The sequence below is a fragment of the Gorilla gorilla genome, chromosome 12 (genome assembly GCF_029281585.2).
Source record: "Gorilla gorilla gorilla isolate KB3781 chromosome 12, NHGRI_mGorGor1-v2.1_pri, whole genome shotgun sequence".
In the NCBI taxonomy this organism is placed as follows: domain Eukaryota; kingdom Metazoa; phylum Chordata; class Mammalia; order Primates; family Hominidae; genus Gorilla; species Gorilla gorilla.
The window spans coordinates 54,856,874-54,874,563 of NC_073236.2; the positions used below are offsets into that span (position 1 = coordinate 54,856,874).

The window sequence follows — 17,690 nt, forward strand, 5'->3', positions numbered from 1 at the left end:
AGCCAAAAAACGCCCCTTCAACCCTGCACTCCTGGTTATTACCCTATTGTTTCTCTCCGTGGACAATCTTCTTGAAAGAATTGTCACTCCTCTTCCTCAGCTTAGAAACTGGTTTATCTGATTGCCTGACTTTTGGTGCTGTTGGTTACCCTCTCATTTTCTGGGATACCACTATCATCATCTTCTCTTTCATGTCTTTGCTGTTTTTGTATCCCCTATTGGATTGAGCAAAGTCACCAACCTAGTCAAGTCACCCCCCAACAAGATGAAACACAACAGTCATCCTAGACTCTTTCCTCCCATTTATCTTCCATAGCCAATTGTCAAATCCTGTGATGTTTACCCATTAAACATCTGTCAAATCAGTCCCTTTCTCTTTATTCCCATGGCCACCAAACCATTCCAGGCTGCTACCATCTCTTCTCGAGATGTGGAGTGATCTTGGCTCCTCACTAACAATCATACTCCCTTATGTGGTCCTTTGTACTGACCTGAGCAATAATGATGCTGAAGGCCCCACTGTTCGCCGCCCGCCCACAGAGAAGAAGTCTATGCCAGAGAACAAGAGTGACCAGAAGAGGCTATGCTCACAGAAGTCAGAGAAGCAGAGTCTTCAGGAAGGGAGACCATCGGTGTCCACCAAGCAGAGATACCTCATGAGATAGATTGAAGTGTGGCCCCTGGATTTCAGAAATGGATGTCATCTGTCCATGGAGGAGTAGGGTCAGAAGCTGCATTGCAGTAGGCTGAAGGGTGTCCTTGGAAGCCTAGAAACTGACAGTAGCTATAGATGACTTCTAGAAGATGAGCTGAAATAAGAATGTGAAACAAACTCAACCACTAGGAATCAAATCCAAATTAGAAGGAGACACCATTTCACCTCTTCAATTGGCAGAAAAATACTTTTAATAATACTTGATAATGAGGATGTCAAGAAAGGAATATGACTTGTTACAAGCATTCCAAATGGGATTTTATGGTAGGTTTCAAGAGCAATAGATTTTTGCCCATTCTTTGCCACAGCAATCCCAGCTCAATTCAGTCTATTTAAGTAATTACTGATAGATGCAAAGATTTTAGACACAAGAATGTTTATCACAGTGTTCTTTTTAATATTTAAAATTGAAAACCTATAAATTATTGTCTATCCAAACCAAAAGCAGCAACTAAAAATGGGTAATGAACTAGAAATATGATGTGTTTTTAGTGAAAAAAGCAGGTTACAAAACATTCTTTTCTAAATTATGTGTGTACAGCCTGATGTCATTATTGTTTTTGTTTTTTTGAGACTGGGTCTTGCTCTGTCACCCAGGCTGGAGTACAATGGCATGATCATGGCTCACTGCAGCCTCAACCTCCCAGGTTCAAGCGATCCTCCCACCCTCACTCTCCTGAGTAGCTGAGCCTACAGGCATGTACCACCAGGCCCAGCTAATTTTAAGTTTGTTTTTTTTTTGTTGTTTTTTTTTTAGAGTTGAGGTCTTGCTATGTTGCTCATGCTGGTCTCAAATTCCTGGCATCAAATGATCCTCCCACCTCAGCTTCCCGAAGTGCTGGGATTACAGGCGTGAGCCATGGCACCTGTCCTCATTTTTTATTTTTAATAAAACACGTAAAGATTGGATGGCTATCAGAGTCAATATGGTTATGGGGGTATAATATGGATGATGTATTTTTTTTTATGTTACCCAGGTTTGTTATCTGGTATATAGCATGATGCTGAGGTTTGGGGTGTGAATGATTATATCACTCAGGTACTAAGCATTGTACCCAGAAGGTAGGTTTTCAGCCCTTGACTCACTCCCTCTCTCTTCCATCTAGTAGTCCCCAATAAATACATATTTATTGAGTCTTCTGGGTCCACTGAGGACACAATCATGAAAAAGAAAACCATGTCCCCATCCTGGAGGTGTTTACATTCTGGTGACAAAACTAATTGAAGCAGTTCTGATTGATGTTTTGAGAGCTTATGATAAGGTATGAAGGACTTTTTTTCCTTTTAGTTTTGAAATTTTCTGTAATGAACATATACACTGGTTTCATAGCCCTTTTGTTTCTTTTTTCTTTCTTTTGTATTTAAAGAAGCTTGGCAGAGGCTGGGCATGGTGGCTCACACCTGTAATCCCAGCACTTTGGGAGGCTGTGGCAGGTGGATCACTTGAGGTCAGGAGTTGAAGACCAGCCTGACCAACGTGTGAAACCCTGTCTCTACTAAAAATAACAAAAATTAGCTGGGCGTCATGGCACACTCCTGTAATCCCAGCTACTTGGGAGGCTGAGGCAGGAGGGTCACTTGAGCCCAGGAGCTGGAGGTTGCAGTGAGCCAACACTGTGCCACCACTCAACAGTGAGACTCCGTCTCAAAAAAAAAAAAAAAAAAAGCTTGTCAGAGAAATAAAAGATGGTAAGTGGAGGCCCCAGAGTGAAGGGAAGTGTTTTTGGTTTTAGGAATAGGAGAGTCTAGTGTGTATAGAGGTTTAGGGGAAGGATCCAGGAGAGGCAGCAGAGAACTGAAGGGTGTATGTGTGTGTGGAGCAGGGAGGTGGGGGTGGTGAGGGTGGGAGATGGAGGGGAGAAGGAGCCCAGATAAGTTTAGCTTCCACCAGGAGCAGGATGCCTCTTCCTCTGCTGGTGCTATAGAAAGGTTGCCAATGGGCCGGGTGCGGTGGCTCATGCCTGTAATCCTAGCACTTTGAGAGTCCAAGGCAGGTGTATCACGAGGTCAGGAGTTCAAGACCAGCCTGGCCAGTATGGTGAAACCCTGTCTCTACTAAGAAAATACAAAAATTGGCCAGTCACAGTGGCTCGCACCTGTAATCCCAGCACTTTGGGAGGCCGAGGCGCGTAGATCAGGAGGTCAGGAGGTCAGGATTTCAAGACCAGCCTGGCCAAGATGGTGAAACCCCGTCTCTACTAAAAATACAAAAATTAGCTGGGCATGGTGGCTCGCGCCTGTAGTCCCATCTACTCAGGAGGCTGAGGCAGGAGAATTGCTTGAACCCGGGAGGCAGAGGTTGCAGTGAGCCGAGATCGTGCCACTGCACTCCAGCCTGAGTGACAGAGTGAGACTCTGTGTCAAAAAAGAAAAATTGCCAGTGGAGATAAAGGTGTCCATTTGGGTAGGTCAGGAAGCTGTGGTATTCATGCCTCATGGCCTTCATTTTCTTAGAGCGTAGGGTAAAATCATGCCATGTTTTGCCTCTGTGCCTCATAAGTTTGTACTCCTTCCTCCTTTAAAAATCAGCTGTAAGAGCTGGATGTGCTGTAAGGGCTGGATGTGGTGGCACATGCCTGTAGTTCCTACTTGGGAAGCTGAGATGGGAGGACCACTTGAGCCCGGGAGGTTGAGGCTGCAGTGAGCTATGATTGCACCACTGCTCTCCAGCCTGGGTGACAGAGCAACACCTTGTCTCTTGGAAAAAAAAAAAAAAAAAAAATCAGCTCCAGACCCCTGCCTTTGTGAACCTTTTCTTGAAGGAAAATGTGTGGGTTGGGGCCACTTCCAGTGGAATCACCAGGAGGGGAGTGGAGGGAGGAGGGAAGGTGCTCAGAATAAACATTCAATGTCCCTGAGCATTCCTAGATCAACCGGATCAGGATCTCTGAAGGATGGGGCTCAAAGATTGGCATTTGAAAGAACACCCGTGGGGATCCTGATGGTGCAATAAAGTTGTAGAACCACCTCACTAAGTGCTCCCAATTCCTTTTACAATTCTCTATTATTGCAATTTAATCCTTTCACTTCCCCCACTGGGCTGCCCTTGGGCAGGAGTAGGTGTCTTTGTTTACATACTTGTAGCACAGCCCTGCAGTTGGCTATCATAGTGGGCTTTGGGTGCTTATTTGTGAAATGAATGATGTGTACAAAACTGGAACCCAGATGTCCTGATTCCCAGACTCATAATTTGCTCTATCACATTCTATCTCTAGAAGCTGCTGAATTCCTCATGAAGGCATTTCCTGGTCCAACTGTGCCTAAAACTCATATGCCAATTTAAAAAGCACAAATCCACATAGAAAGATTCTCTGAAGAAGGAGACAGTGTATGGGGGATTGGTTGCTCTAAGGAAGATTAGAAAATGAGGTCACCTGAAAGTGAAGGGAGCGGGATGTACACAAAGTAACAAGCCCCTGGAGCAGGTCTGTTCCAAGTGTGTCACCCAGGTCTCCCCCAAAAACCATCAAGGAGTTAGAAACATACTGTGGAAAAGATCCCTAGAATGTAACAGTTAAGAAGCTGGATGCTCAGGAGGTAATGAGTCATGGAATGCTTGTGTGTGGACTGCATGGAATCCAGAAAAGGGGAAGCCGTAGGTTAGAAATTATAGCGTCTCAGCTGGGCGCGGTGGCTCACGCCTGTAATCCTAGCTCTTTGGGAGGCTAAGGTGGGTGGATCACCTGAGGTCAGGAGTTCGAGACCAGCCTGGCCAACATGGCTTCACCGTCTCTACTGAAAATACAAAAATTAGCCAGCGTGGTGGCGGACGCCTATAATCCCAGCTATTCAGGAGACTGAGGCAGGAGAATCGCCTGAACCCAGCGGGGTGGAGGTTGCAGTGAGCCAAGATCGCTCCACTTCATTCCAACCTGGGTGAAAAAGCAAAACTCTTGTCTCAAAAAAAAAAAAAAAAAAAAAAAAAAAAAAAAGAAATTAGAATTTATAGAGTTGTTGTAATATCCAAAGGTATAGATGCTCTGATACCACTGGCTAGTGCTGTTAATTTAGAAAGAACTGGTCCAAAAGAATGCGAATTCATCTTAGGAGAAATGGGTGTTTCCGCTAAGAACAGCTCATCCCTTTTCTTTAATCATTCAGTAACTCTTTATAGAGTACCTCCAACGTGTCAGGGGCTGTATTCACTGTGTCTTGTTGGAGATATGACAGTGGGCAAAACAGGTACAGGATGTACCCTTGAGAACTCACAGTATTATTCTTGTTTATTCATCAGGTTTCTAACCTGTAATTTGATATGCTTTGTGGATTTGCCTGGCACTCTGAACAAATGACCAAAACCAATTATTTTGCCAGGTAGGCCTCTGTTCTCACGTTAATAACATTCTAGTTGTGAGTCATTTATGACTTTGGTGAGAGAGTATAAAACAAACAGTTCCATTAGGGGTTGATTTTTCCCTGGACAAATGGGTACAGAGCTGTGCCTGCTGATGAGCTCAGCAAGAAGTCCCCACCCTGGGAAGCCCTGCCAACTGCCAGCACCTTGTATTCAGCAGGCTCTCAGCCACACACAGGCTAAGTCACAGCCCCTGGCCCCATTAGGAATGTGTGTATCCTTTCCTGCCTGAATGGCCCACTGAGAGGTCGTTGGGAAAATTCTTGGAGCGTCGGATTCCTGGATGTCTTGAATTCCAAAGAGCTTGAATCAGCACAAAGCTTAGGGCCCAGGGCTGTATTTTAAAGGAAGACGCAGCAGGGGCAGGTGATGGTAAATGGAGGAGAGTGAACATGGTGGGAACAGACTTTAGGCTGCACCTGTGACTGAGGACAGCCCCCAAATTCTTAGTTCTGAGAGAAACCCCTGAGGGCCAAAAACAGCATCCTCAGTTCCTGGTAATTCCTTAAAAACAGGCTTCTATCAGACCTGGCTCTAAAAAAACATTCACTCAGGCTGGATCCAGGTTTGGGGCCCTGAGGCTTATATATTTGGGACAGGCAACTCTTAAGAAAGAAGTGCAAAATTAGATATAGGGCTTGGAAGCCCTGTTTGAGGAAGCAAGGGACCCTGAAGTGTAAGCTTCAGTAGTTTCACAGTAAATCCACCTATGTGTTCATGCTGGAGAGTAAAAATATCCCATGTCTATGATCCCAAAGGATCAGAGGGCTCTCTGGATGCTTAGAGGAAGGAAGGAAGCAGGGATGAGAGCAACTTCAATGTTTTAATTCATTGATCTTATTAATAAATCACATTCCCAGCCGGGCGCGGTGGCTCACGCCTGTAATCCCAGCACTTTGGGAGGCCGAGGCGGGCGGATCACAAGGTCAGGAGATCGAGACCATCCTGGCTAACATGCTGAAACCCCGTCTCTACTAAAAATACAAAAAAAAAAAAAAAAAAATTAGCCGGGCGGGGTGGTGGGTGCCTGTAGTCCCAGCTACTGGCTGAGCCTGGAGATTGGCATGAACCCAGGAGGTGGAGCTCGCAGTGAGCCACAATCGCGCCACTGCACTCCAGCCTGGGCGACAGAGCGAGACTCCGTCTCAAAAAATAAAAATAAAAAATAAATCACATTCCCTTTTCTTCATCCCTTACATTCAGTTAAAGGTTTAAATGCTAGACTTAGCCAGGCATGGTGACACACGCCTGTAATCCCAGCACTTTGGGAAGCCAAAGCGGGTGGATCACTGGAGCCAGGACTTTGAGACCAGCCTGGGCAACATGGCGAAACCCCATCTCTACAAAATAAAAATACAAAAAAATTAATCTGGTGTGGTGCTGCATGTCTGTAGTCGCAGCTACTTGGTAGGCTAAGGCGGGAGGACCACTTGAGCCCAGGAGGTCGAGGCTGCAGTGAGCCATGATTGTGTCACTGCACAACAGCCTGGATGACAAAGCAAGACCCTGTCTCAAAAAAAAAAAAAAAAGTCTAGACTCTGAGCTACTCGAGGACAGCAATCATATCTTATTTGTCTTTGAATCCCAAGTACTTTGCAAATAGCATTTGTTGAATGGATGAATGAATGAGTGAGTGAGTGAGTGAGTGAGTGAGTGAGTGAGTGAGTGAGTGAGTGAATTCTCCCAGGAACTGAGACCTGATAGTCATATATTCCCCTCTCTCTTCCTCTTGACTGCTCCGGCAGGTGGCATAGACTAATCATGAACTCTGGAGTAAGACCTGAGTTGAATCCCAGCTTTGCCACATACCATCAGGGTGACCCTGGGAAAGTTACCCAACATCTCTCAGCCTCAGTTTCTTTAGAAGGGAGCCAATAATACTTCCCCTCAAGGTTGCAGTGAGAATCAGTAATAAAGTGCCTGGTATGTCACAGTTCTCAACAAATGTTGACTATTGTATTATTACTTTAGGTGTCTGGGGTAGGCAAACCAGGCCATGGGCCAAATCTGGCCCCCCGCCACCATTTTTGTAAATAAAGTTTTATTGGAACACAGGGAACACAGTCATGCCTATTTGTTACTTTTTTTTTTTTTAAACAGAGTCTCTCTCTGTCATCCAGGCTGGATTGCAGGGGTGCCGTCTCAGCTTACTGCAACCTCCACCTCCCGGGTTCAAGCAATTCTTCTGCCTCAGCCTCCTGAGTAGCTGGGATTATAGGCATGCGCCACCAGGCCTAGCTAATTTTTTTTTTCTTCTTTTTTTGAAATGGAGTTTCGCTCTTGTTGCCCAGGCTGGAGTGCAATGGCACGATCTCGGCTCACCACAACCTCCGCCTCCTGGGTTCAAGCAATTCTTCTGCCTCAGCTTCCTGAGTAGCTGGGACTACAAGCGCATGCCACCACGCCCAGCTAATTTTGGTATTTTTAGTAGAGATGGGGTTTCACCATATTGTCCAGGCTGGTCTCAAACTCCTGACCTCAGGTGATCTGCCCACCTCAGCCTCCCAAAGTGCTGGGATTACAGGTGTGAGCCACCACGCCCAGCCCTAATTTTGTATTTTTAGTAGAGGCTGGGTTTCTCCATGTTGGTCAGGCTGGTCTCGAACTCCTGACCTCCGGTGATCCACTCGCCTTGGCCTCCCAAAGTGCTGGGATTACAGGTGTGAGCCACCTCACCCAGCCTGTTACTTCTTATCCATGGCTACTTTTGTGCTACAACAGCATAGTTAAAAAATTGATACAGAGACCTTATGGCATGCAAAGACTGAAATATTTACCACAGAAAAAGTTTGTCAACCACATACCATCAGGGTGACCCTGGGAGAGTTACCCAACATCTTTCTGGCCCTACAGAAAAAGTTTGTCAACTTCTGATTTAGGCCTTTATCACTTTACTCTCAACTTGTAGTTGTCTCCTAACTGGTCCCCAAGCCCCTCGTCTTTCTCCCATTCTGTTCTTTCTCTACTCTGTGGCCAGTTGTTTCTTTTCTTTTCTTTTCTTTTTTTTTTTTGAGACAGAGTCTCGCTGTGTCGCCCACGCTGGAGTTCAGTGGCCCAATCTTGGCTCACCGCAAGCTCTGCCTCCCAGGTTCAAGCAATTCTCATGCCTCAGCCTCCCGAGTAGCTGGGATTACAGATGGGTGCCACCACACCCAGCTAATTTTTGTATTTTTAGTAGAGACAGGGTTTCACCATGTTGGCCAGGCTGGTCTAGAACTCCTGACCTCAGAATAATCCTCCAGACTCAGCCTCCCAAAGTGCTAGGATTATAGGTGTCAACCACCATGCCCTGCCCTTCTTTTTCTTGTTTTTTTAGATGTGGTGTCCCTAAAAAGCCATTGCGGCCAAACTTTTTTGTTTTTTTTGTTTTGTGTTTTTTGAAATGGTGTCTCTTTCTGTCACCCAGGCTGGAGTGCAGTGGCATGATCATGGCTCACTGCAGCCCCAGACTCCTGGGCTCAAACAATCCTCCCACCTCAGCCACAGGAGTAGTTGGGACTACAGGCACACATCACCACACCCAGCTGATTACTTTTTTTTTTTTTTTGAGACGGAGTCTTGCTCTATTGCCTAGGCTGGAGTGCAGTGGCGTGATCTTGGCTCACTACAACCTCCACCTCCCGGGTTCAAGCAATTCCTCTGCCTCAGCCTCCCAAGTAGCTGGGACTACAGGCGCCTGCCACCATGCCTGGCTAATTTTTGTATTTTTAGCAGAGACGGGGTTTCACCATATTGTCCAGGCTGGTCTTGAACTCCTGACCTTGTGATCCACTCGCCTCGGCCTCCCAAAGTGCTGGGATTACAGGCGTCGGCCACTGCGCCTGGCCCCAATTTTTTTTTTTTTTTTTTTTTGTAGAGACGAAGTCTCACTATGTTGCCGAGGCTGATCTTGAACTCCTGGGCTCCAGCAATCTGCCTGCCTTGGCCTTCCGAAGTGCTGGGATTGCAAGCATGAGCCACCGTGTCCAACCCAGATGGACACTTTGGATAGAGTCTACTAGGCTTGCCTTTAGCTTTCTGCTGTCCTGTCGTCTCGTCGCATCCTGTTATGTAGTCCATAGCCGACTTCATTCCAGGGGGCAGGTTGAAAGCAGACTCAGCTCTGTTTGTCCTGGGCTGATCCCTGAGTTCATGTTGCTGTTTCCCATACCTTCGCTTTATAATCTGGCACCAGGAGCCAGTGGCCAGGGACAGTCAGTGAGCTTACATGTTTTCTTGGAAATCATCACACATCCCTGGGCTTGGCCTTTAGTTTTCGTCTTGCGGTCCTGTCTTGCTGTCTTCATTGCTTGCCCTGTAGATTGGATTTCTGACTCTGAGTACCTGGAGCATTTGATCCTGCCTTTGTTCTCCTAGGCACTGATCCATCAGAACTCAGGGAAAACACAGGCTTAGAAATCAACACTGGCATCATCCCTGCACTGCATGGCCAGATCTGTGCCTCACTCCACATATCTTGGCCCCAGTATGATTTCATGTACATTCCCAAGAACTTTTGATGTAGACCTGGATTATATCTACTATGTTTTATTGGGATTCGGTGTTGTAGCATGGGGTGTTGACATTGTCCCTTTTTGGGAACCCACCCCCAACTCCAATTTCTTTACCAATCCCAGTCTGCAACCTAATTCCTGATTTTGAGCTTCAACTTGTTCTTCTGTTTTTGGATACTGTCCCAGGCTATTTTCTATCAGTGTTCTGAGTTTTCTTGAGTTTTTTGAACCGAGTTCCTGTGCTCTCTCTCTCTGCACCACTGCTGCCACCATCCTAGTGCTGAGGCCAACTCTCAGAACTCAAATGGGCAGACATCAGGGATCACGGGTCCAGAAGTATAAATAGTGGCTCATCTCACACAATAGAGTTCATTCACTCATGGAAAGCACTTAGCGTAGTATCTGGCCCAGAGTAAGTCTATATAAGCATTACTGATAATTAGGATGTGCCAAAATGAAGCACATACTCTCTCTTATACAGGGAGATCTTTGGCATAAAAAATGAAGGCAAATCACCAAGGAATGTGGTTCATTGGCATAATAATATGTAATTTTTTTTTTTTGAGATGGAGTTTCACTCTTGTTGCCCAGGCTGGAGTGCAGTGGCACGATCTTGGCTCTCCGCCTCCCGGGTTCAAGCAATTCTCCTGCCTTGGCCTCCCAAGTAGCTAGGATTACAGGCATGTGCCACCACACCTGGCTAATAATATGTAGCTTTTTAGAAATTATTATTATTATTTTGTAAGACGGTCTCACTTTGTCACCCAGGCTGGAGTGCAAGTGGCTCAATCACAGCTCACTGCAGCCTTGACCTCCTGGGCTCAAGCAATCCTTCCACCTCAGCCTCCTGAGTAGTTGGAACTACAGGCGAGTGCCACCACATCCGGCTAATTAAAAAAATTTTTTGTAGAGGTGACGTCTTGCTATGTTACTCAGGCTGGTCTCAGACTCCTGGGCTCAAGCAGTCCTCCTGCCTTGGCCTCCCAAAGTACTGGGATTACAGGCACGAGCCACTGTTCCCAGCCTAATCTGTAGTTTTTAAAGAAATGTTATTCACATACTATAAAATTCACACTCTTCTAAAGGTTTTTAGTATATTAACAAAGTTATGTAACCATCCCCGCTATCTAATTCTAGAACATTTTCATCAGCCTATACCCATTCGCAGTCATTTCCCGTTTCTCCCACCCTCAGTCTCAGGCTGCCATGAATCTACTTTCAGTGTCCATGGATTTGCCTATTCTGGACATTCCATAAAAATGGAATCATATATACTATGTGGCCTTTTGTTTCTGGGTTTTTTTTTTTTTTTTTTTTGAGATGGAGTCTCGCTCTGTTGTGCAGGCTGGAGTGCAGTGGTATGATTTTGGCTCACTGCAACCTCTGCCTCCCGGGTTCAAACGATTCTCCTGCTTCACCCTCCTGAGTAGCTGGGATAACAGGCACACACCACCATGCCCGGCTAATTTGTGTACTTTTTAAAAATAGAGATGGGGTTTCACCATGTTGGCCAGGCTGGTCTCGAACTCCTGACCTCAGGTGATCTGCCCGCCTTGGCCTCCCAAAGTGCTGGGATTACAGGCATGAGCCACTGTGCCAGGCCTTGTGTCTGTTCTTTCACTTAGCACAACGTCCTTAAGGTTCATCCATGTTGTAGCACGTCTCAGTACATCTCATGGCTGCATAATATAGCCTATTGTATGGATATACCACATTGTGTTCAGCCATTCATCAGTTGATGAGCATTTGTGTTGTTTCTACTTTTGGCTATTGTGAATAGTGCTGCTATGAACATTTGTGTACAAGTTTTATGTGGACACTTGTTTTCATTTCTCTTGGGTGTATACCTAGGAGTGGAATTGCTGGGTTATATGGTACCTCTGTTTAACTTTTTGAGAAATTGCCAAATTGTTTTCCACAGCAGCTGCACTGTTTTACATTCCTACCTTCAGTGGATGAGGGCTTCAATTTCTACACACATCCTTATTGACACTTGTTATGGTCCCTCTTTTTATTATATCCATTCTAGTGGATATGGAGTAGTATCTCGTGGTTGTGATTTGCACTTCTCTAATAACTAATAATGTTGAGCATCTTTTCTTTTCTTTCTTTCTATTTCTTTTTTCTTTTTTGAGATGGAGTCTCGCTCTGTTGCCCAGGCTGGAGTGCAGTGGCACAGTCTCAGGTCACTGCAACCTCCAACTCCTGAGTTCAAGCGATTCTTTTGCCTCAGCCTCCCGAGTAGCTGGAATTACAGGTGCCTGCCACCATGCCTGGCTAATTTTTTTGTATTTTTAGTAGAGATAGGGTTTTGCCATGTTGGCCACGCTGGTCTTGAACTCCTGACCTCAGGTGATCTGCCCGCCTCGGCCTCCAAAGTGCTGGGATTGTAGGCAAGAGCCATCACGCCCAGTTGAGCATCTTTTCTTGTGCTTATTGGCCACTTGTATATCTTCTTTGGAAAAATATCTATAGCAATATATAACTTTACACACACATATCCATCTTTTCTAGTACAGTCTGAGACTGTGCAGGAAGTCTGACAATTGCTTCTTCAGTTACCATCACTGGTTAGAGTGGAGGGGACATATCCCGAGACATGCTTGGAGGAGAAGGAAACTGTGTTGGTTGATATTTTTCGTCAAAGTTGCTTCTCTTGACTGTCAAGTGGCATATGACTGTGGGGATTAAATTGAGTACTGAATATGGGCAGTGTGATATTCAGCAGCTCACACTGGTTCAGTGATATCAATTATTTAAGTCCTGCATCTGGCCGAGTGCAGTGGCTCATGCCGGTAATCCCAGCATCAAGGAGGCTGAGGTGGGAGAATCATTTGAGTCTGGGAGGTTGAGGCTGTAGTGAGCCATGACTGCACCACTATACTCCCGCCTGTGTAAAAGAGCAAGTCTGTGTCTCAAAAAAAAAAAAAGGAAGAAAGAAAGGAAGAGAAGGAGGAAGGGAAAGGAAGGAGGGAGGGAGGGAGGAAGGAAGGAAGAAAGGAAGGAAGGAAAGAAGGAAAGAAGGAAAGAAAGAAAAACACAAAAGTTCTTCATCTGTTCTGATTGGCTGATGTCTGAGCCATAATCCTCATTGAACATTTGGAATACCGTGCCTGCCTATACAATATCAAGCACTTGTGCCTGGCAAATGCTTGGTAATTGCTACTTTCCTTTCTTTCTTTCTTACCTTCTTTCCTTCCTTCCTTTCTTTCCCTTCCCTTTCCTTCCCCCTCCCTCCCTCCTTTCCTCCCTGCCTCCCTCCCTTCCTTCCTGCCTCCCTCCCTTCCTCCCTTCCTTCCTCTCTCTCTTTCTCTCTCTCTTTTCTTTTTTTTTCTTTTCTGAAACGGAATTTTGCTCTTATTGCCCAGGCTGGAGTGCAATGGCACGATCTCGGCTCACTGCAACCTCTGCCTTCCGGGTTCAAGCGATTCTCCTGCCTCAGCCTCCTGAGTAGCTGGGATTACAGGCACCCGCCACCATCTAATTTTCTGTATTTTAAATAGAGACAGGGTTTCACTATGTTGGTCAGGCTGGTCTCAAACTCCTGACCTCAGGCAATCCACCTGCCTCAGCCTCCCAAACTGCTGGGATTACAGGTGTGAGCCACCGCGTCCGGCCTCTCTCTCTCTTTTCTTTTTTTCGACAGGGTCTCACTCTGTTGCCCAGGCTGGAGCACAGAGGTATGATCATGGCTCATTGCAGCCTTGAACTGCTGGACTCAAGCAATCCTCCTGCCTCAGCTTCCCGAGTAGCTGGGATTACTTACAGGCATGTGCCACTGTGCCCAGCTAATGTTTAAAATGATATCTTTCCCTTTACTTTTGGGCTCCTTTATGTCACTCCATCACTGACAGTAGGCCATCCACGGCTCGTATCTATGTTTCACTGTTCAGCATCCCTGAATTTTCACCTCATCCTGGATCCTGAAGCCTGCTTTGATGCTCTTTGGTGAGTGTCCTGGTTCTTTATTATGAAAATGAGATCTTTCTGTACAGCCCTTTGCCTTGGCAACTTTGGCAATTGCTCCTATTTCCAAAGTTGCCACTGGAGCCACAATGTCTATTAATGTGAGGGTCCACTCTTAAAGGAAACATTTCTGTACGGATACATTGGGTTCACACTTACTAATGTTCTCACTCACTGATAAGCCGTGGTGGCCATCAACTGATGTAAATGTTTTTTTTTCTTTTTTTTTTTTTTTTGAGACAGAGTCTCGCACTGTCACCCAGGCTGGAGTGCAGTGGCGCGATCTCGGCTCACTGCAACCTCTGCCTCCCAGGTTCAAGCGATTCTCCTGCCTCAGCCACCCAAGTAGCTTGGATTACAGGCGCGCACCACCAGGGCCAGCTAATTTTTGTATTTTTAGTAGAGACGGGGTTTCACAATGTTGGCCAGGATGGTCTTGATCTCTTGACCTCGTGATCTGCCCGCCTCAGCTTCCCAAAGTGCTGGGATTACAGGCGTGAGCCACCAGCGCCCAACCAACTTATGTAAATGTTGAAAACGAAAGTGTTAATTTTGAGATTGTTTGCTAATGCTGAACAAATGGAAACAATTTAAATGTTATTAACAGGGACTGGCTAAATAAAGCATGATACAGCCATATATTGCACAGGTTGGCATACTTTTTCTGTAACGAGCTAGATAGTAAACTCTCCGGGCTTTGTAGGCCACAGTCTCCCATGCAACCTTTCAATTCTGCTTCTATAGTGCAAAAGTAGGCTGAGACTCTATGGAAAGGAATATGCATGGCTATGTTCCCATACAACTTCATTTAGGTGCTGGGCCATATTTGGTCTAGAGGCCATACTTTGCTGACCCTAATATAATAAGTCTTACTATGTGACCATTAAAAAGAACCAAATAGAATTACATGTACTGACAAAGATATCCATCAAGTTGTTTTTTTGTTTTGTTTTGTTGAGATGGAGTCTAGCTCTTGTTGCCCAGGCTGGAGTGCAATGGCGTGATCTCAGCTCACTGCAACCTCCGCCTCCCAGGTTCAAGTGATTTTCCACACTCAGCCTCCTGAGTAGCTGGGATTACAGGCGTGCGCCACTACACCCAGCTAATTTTTGTATTTTTAGTAGAGATGGGGTTTCACTATATGTTGGCCAGGCTGGTCTCTAACTCCTAACCTCAAGTGATCTGCCCACCTCGGCCTCCCAAAGTGCTGGGATTACAGGTGTGAGCCACCACACCTGACCCCATCAGGTGTTTTTTGTTTTTGTTTTTGTTTTTGTTTTTGTTTTTAAAAAGAAAAGAATATAAGGCCAGGTGTGGTGGCTCACGCCTGTAATCCCAGCACTTTGGAAGGCTGAAGTGGGAAGATCACTTGAGGTCAGGGGTTCAAGACCAGCCTGACCAACATGGTGAAAACCTGTCTCTACTAAAAAATACCAAAAAATTAGCCAGCCGTGGTGGTGCGCTTCTGTAATCCCAGCTACTCGAAAGGCTGAGGCAGGAGAATCGCTTGAACCTGGGAGGCGGAGGTTGCAGTGAGCCGAGATCGTGCCACTTCACTTCAGCCTGGGCAACAGAACGAGACTCTGCCTCAAAAAACAAAACAAAACAAAACAAAACAAAAACAAAAAATATATATATATAGCTGGGCATGGTGGCTCATGCCTGTAACCCTAACACTTTGGGAGGCTGAGGTGGGTGAATCACCTGAGGTCAGGAGTTCAAGACCAGCCTGACCAACATGGTGAAACCCCGTCTCTACTAAAAATACAAAATTAGCTTGGTGTGGTGGTGCATGCCTGTAATCCCAGCTACTCGAGAGGCTGAGGCAGGAGAATTGCTTGAACTCAGGAGGTGGAGGTTGCAGTGAGCCGAGATCAGGCAACGGCCTGATCTCCAGCCTGGGCGATGGAGCAAGACTCTGTCTCAAAAAAAAAAAAAAAAAAAAAAAAGAATAAGAATATATAGGCTGAGCACGGTGGCTCACGCCTATAACCCCGCTACTTTGGGAGGCCAAGGTGAGAGGATCGCATGAGCCCAGGAGTTTGTGACCAGCCTGGGCAACATAGTGAGACCTTGTCTCTACTAATATCAAAAACAAAAAACAACAAACAAAAACAAAACAAAAAGAAAATATATATATATATATGTATGCATGTACATTTTTTGGAGGGGGAGGAGAAGGGGTCAAAGTTACACACACAGACACTTGTGTTTCTATAGGCTGACAGGACACAGTAGTCACACCAATTTGGGACCCATAGGCACTTTTTCTTACTTTATTGTTTGAATGTTGTACAATGAGAGAGCTTGGTTTTTGAAATAATTAAATGTAATTGAATTGAGATTTGTTTTGTTTCGTTTTTTTGAGACAGGGTCTCACTCTGTTGCCCAGGCTGGAGTGCAGTGGTGAGATCATGGCTCACTGTAGGTTCCACCTCCTGGGCTCAAATAGTCCTCCTGCCTCAGCCTCCCGAGTAGCTGGGACTAAAGGTGCATGCCACCACGTCTGGCTAATTTTTTGATTTTTTTTTTTTTTGTAGAGATGGGGTCCTACTATGTTGCCCAGGCTGGTCTCAAACTCCTGGAGAACTGGGCTTAACCAGTCCTCCTGCCTTGGACTCCCAAAGAGCTAGGATTACAGGCGTGAGACATCACGCCTGACTGGGATTTGTTTTTAAAGTTCCAAAGAGCTTTACTAGTCTTAATCGTAATGTACATAAACTTGTATTCTATGTGAAATATAACAACTTCACAATCATAATAACAATACAGCCATCATTAGCACAGCGCCTCTAACCCACAGCCTCTTACGATTATAAATGGGAGTTCAGACAGATCCATGGACGCAGGGGAGGTTTGGTTGAGGAGCCAGGTCAGAGTCTTGGTTGGAAACACATGCAACTGTATCTGGAACCAGGGTCTGAGGCAAGCTGGGGACAGAGGGACCTCACTTCCAGCCTTCTCTATCAGCAACCCTCTCACATAGAGCTATTTCCAGCTCTAAAGGGTCTCAGAAATGTTCCAACAGCTTCTAGCTTCCTGGGCATTAGCTGCATTTTCACCTACTGGTAGCCTTAGTTCCGCATTTGCCAAAGGCCCACTGCAGGCCGGGCCCTGGTGCCAGCAGAGGAGGTCTGCACCCTCACAGCTGTAGCAGGAGGGAGACGGGCAGAGAGGTGAAGCTCACGGCCCTGGAATACGTGCATCACGGAGGTGAGTGCAAGTGGGAGGGGACTTTGTGGAACAAGTCACATCTGAGTCACTCTGAAGTATGAATAGGAGTCCACCTCATCAACCAAGGCAGGGCAGGAAATTCCAGGCAGACAGTAGCACAGGGATGAAGGTCCAGAGACGGAAATACTTTTGAAGGCACCATATGAAGTTTATGAACAGAGGTGGAGCTGAGACACCACAGATCAGAAAGGGGAACCAGCAGAGGGTAGCAAGCAGGGGAGACAGGAAGTCAAATTTGAGCTTTAGGGAGATTTTTCTGATGGTAGGGGAGGAGAATGTGTGGGTAGAGCAGTTACTGGCCTCTTGTCCGTATAAGAAGTAATGTGGGCCTGGACTTGGAGCAGAAGTGATTCAGACCTTGCTCGCCTCGCCTCTGAGCCATATTCAAAGCTGCCCTACCAGCCTGCTGTGTCCTCTCCCCTCCCCTCCCCTCCCCTCCCCTCCCCTCCTCCCTCCCCTCCCCTCCCCTCCCCTCCTCCCTCCCCTCCCCCTCCCCTCCCCTCCCCTCCCCTCCCCTCCTCCCTCCCCTCCCCTCCCCTCCCCTCCTCCCTCCCCTACCCCTCCCCTCCCCTCCCCTCCCCCCTCCCCTCCCCTCCCCTCTCCCCTCCCCTCCCCTCTCCCTCCCCTCCCTTCCCCTCTCCCCTCCCCTTCCCTTCTCCTCTCCCCTCCCCTCCCCTCCCCTCCCCTCCCCTCCCCTCATATACTGTTGGTGTGCCAGCTCTCCTTTAGTCTTCAAACTTAAAGCTTGGGTGTCACCCACATCAAGAAAAGTCTATTGACTGGGTGTGGTGGCTCATGCCTGTAATCCCAGCTACTCAGGAGGCTGAGGCCGGGGGATCCCTTGAGCCCAGGAGTTCAAGGTTGCAGTGAACTATGATCACACCACTGCACTCCAGCCTGGGTGACGGAGCAAGACCCTGTCTCAAAC

At 46.6% G+C, this 17,690-nt stretch overlaps 1 long non-coding RNA gene across 1 annotated transcript in view; it reads right to left on the reverse strand.

Moving 5' to 3' along the window:
* Positions 1-122: 122 nt before the first annotated feature.
* Positions 123-17,690, reverse strand: part of LOC129531654 (uncharacterized) — a 37,477-nt gene continuing 19,909 nt past the window's right edge. Inside the window, exon 3 of the long non-coding RNA XR_008676962.2 lies at positions 123-809. This is a non-coding gene — a long non-coding RNA (uncharacterized lncRNA). The remainder of the gene's footprint in view (positions 810-17,690) is intronic.